The sequence below is a fragment of the Pteropus alecto genome, unplaced genomic scaffold (assembly GCF_000325575.1).
Source record: "Pteropus alecto unplaced genomic scaffold, ASM32557v1 scaffold3, whole genome shotgun sequence".
Lineage (NCBI taxonomy): Eukaryota > Metazoa > Chordata > Mammalia > Chiroptera > Pteropodidae > Pteropus > Pteropus alecto.
The window spans coordinates 4,130,557-4,133,322 of record NW_006442484.1 but is presented as its reverse complement, the minus strand read 5'-3'; the positions used below and the strand labels follow the sequence as shown (position 1 = coordinate 4,133,322).

Sequence of the window (2,766 nt, the reverse complement as noted above, 5' to 3'; positions counted from 1 at the left end):
CAAAAACATTTTACTCTGATTATATGAAAGTGACATATTTTTTCCTTCAATTGCTACACTATTTATCTTTTCCGTTTATTTGTTACATTTAGTAAAGTTTATATTTTCCCTAAACAGGCCAGCACTTTAGAATTTTCTTTCCTTCAATCTGCACTGCCTTCTCCTCTACACTTTTCCTACCGCCACCCCTCCCCACCGCCCACCGGCCCCCAGCATTTTACTGGTATTGTCTACTACAGGTGTCCTCAACCCTCAGGCCCTGGATGGTACCGTTCCATGGCCTGTTAAGAATTGGGCTGCACAGCAGGAGGTGAGCGGTGGGCGAGTGAGCAAAGCTTCATCTGTATTTGCAGCCACTTCCTAGCACTACCATTGCCGCCTCAGTTTCCCCTCAGATCATCAGGCATTAGATTCCCACAGGAACACCTGTTCCTGGTGCCAAAAAAGGTGGAGACCTCTACTAGACTTAATAATGTATTGTTATACATTACACAATATACATTCTTAGATTTTTGTTCCTTTAAATAACACATTTTACTAATTCATTTACTTATTCTTACTTTTCTACAGAATTCTTTTGGTTTTATTTTCATTTTACTGCAAAAGTTTCACCAAATTATTTTCAAAATGAGGTTTAATATTATGAATAACCTAAGGTACTGAATTCCTGAAAACACCTGTATCATTTCCCGCATTTAAAAAACTTTGTAATTGAATATGGAATTCTGGGCTCAGAGTTATTTTAATCTTAAAGATGGTATTGCACTTTTCTCCCTTCATCCAATGTTGCTGATGAGATGTCTGATTAAATTTGGTTATTGAAATTTCATGAAGATCTATTTTTTTTCTCTCCGGAGGATTTAGAATTTTACTTTTGTATTTAATCTTCTTAAATTTCACTGGATATATCTATTTTCTTATCATTCTGTTTGATATTCTATGACTCTTATCAAAGTGAGATATTTCAACTTTTTAATTAAAAATCTTATTCAAGTATTTTTTTCCTTTTATTTCCATATATATTCAATTTCCATTTATATTTTATAGTTTTTTTCTATCTCTTCTTGCATCTCTTTTATTTTTTAGCTTAAAAAAAATCCATACATTCTTCATTCTTTTCTTATATATTAAAGAATTCTCTTGTCTACAGCCATGCCACCCCTAACAAGCCCGATTCCATCTGATCTCAGAAGCTAAGCAGGATCGGGCCTGGTTAGTACTTGAATGAGAGACCACCTAGGAAGACCAGGTGCTGTAGGCATATAAAATAAAAAAAATAAGGAATTGTAATCTGACAAGGTCCTTGCAATCTGTGAGGTCAACCAAGGGTTGTCAAGCCTAAAAAAAAAAAAAAGAATTCTCTTATCTTGTTTTCATGTTAACTAATTTATTCTCTAGCTCTATTTGGCTATTTTATATGCATATATGTAGATATTTATGTATATATATATATAGACATACATTATATATATACACATATATATGTGTGTGTATATATATCTTTATCTATAGCTCAGTTTTTCTACTCGATTCCTTTGTATATTTGCATGTTCCTATTTCATATTACCAGTATTCTTACCTGTCTATTTTAGTAAATGTATTATGTTTAATTAAAGTGTGCTATTAATTCTACTGGATTATATAAGGGTTGTTTAATTTTTTATTTTTATTTATTGATGGGTAGATGACTTTCTGTGTAAATTCACATTCACTCAGACTATTGACTGTATAGCCTGGCAGAAAGTGTAAAGCAACTTAAGGAAGGGGCACATCCAGTTTTTGAGAGCCCTCATTAAGACAGACTGGGCAGATGGAATTTGCTCTTCCCTCAATAGGATGACTGGCTTCCTATTTAATGCCTCACTAATGCTAGCCTTTGCCAAGAGGCAACTTCCTCACTCCAGGTATGTGGACAGGGATGAAAGAAGGAAAGACATATTCGGGGTTCCTCACTGCAATAGGGATGTTTCCTTGGTCAGGCTAAACTTTCTCTAACTCTTAGCAGTATCTGTGCAGGTGATGTTCCACTGGTGAAATGAGCAAACAGGCACCAAAACGATGTCTTTCCCCAACTTGTCTCCCTATCCCAGACTATGTTTTCTCTTCAGACCACTGGCTTTTCACAGTATTTATGTTACTCCAGATCTTTATTCTTTCCTTCTCAACCTGGGGTTGGGAGGGCAGAGGGCAGCCCTTACAGTTAGAATGTGTCCCTATTTTGCCAGGACTCTGAAATCGCTTATAATTATTATATCTTCCAAATATATGGTTGATTCTCCTTTCTCATCTCTCCCATGGTTTAGATAGTTTTGCAAAGAGGTTATCTCTTGATTGGTTATTTTGAAAAAAACAGCTCTTGAATTTTTTACCCTTTGAAACACTTTTCTTTCAATTTTACTAACTTCATTTCTTATTTTCCTTAAATTCTCTTTATAACTTATTTTGACTTATTTGTACTTATGTAAATTTATTATTAGCTTTTTATATTATTAATAAAAATACTTATGATGTGGAATTTTCCTCTAAAGAATTTAAAGATCTGTCCTAAAAGTTTTTACAGAAAAGGTTTTTCTGTAAAACGTTTAATTTTGTTAACCTTCCAAGTGATATTTACCCTTGAATTTAAAAAGAAGATTTTTTTAATTTCCAGATAGCCACTTTTTTTTTATTTTATTTTTTTTTCAGTTTTGGTTTGCCAATTCTTTCTTGTTTACTTCTGGTTTTATTTTGTTTTCAAGGCTATAGTCTATGAACATTCATTTGAAT

General features: G+C 33.4%; 1 pseudogene; it reads left to right on the top strand.

Annotated features, from left to right (window-relative positions):
* Window positions 1–1,142: 1,142 nt before the first annotated feature.
* On the top strand, window positions 1,143–1,261 carry LOC112470611 (annotated as a pseudogene).
* The last annotated feature ends 1,505 nt before the right edge of the window (window positions 1,262–2,766 follow it).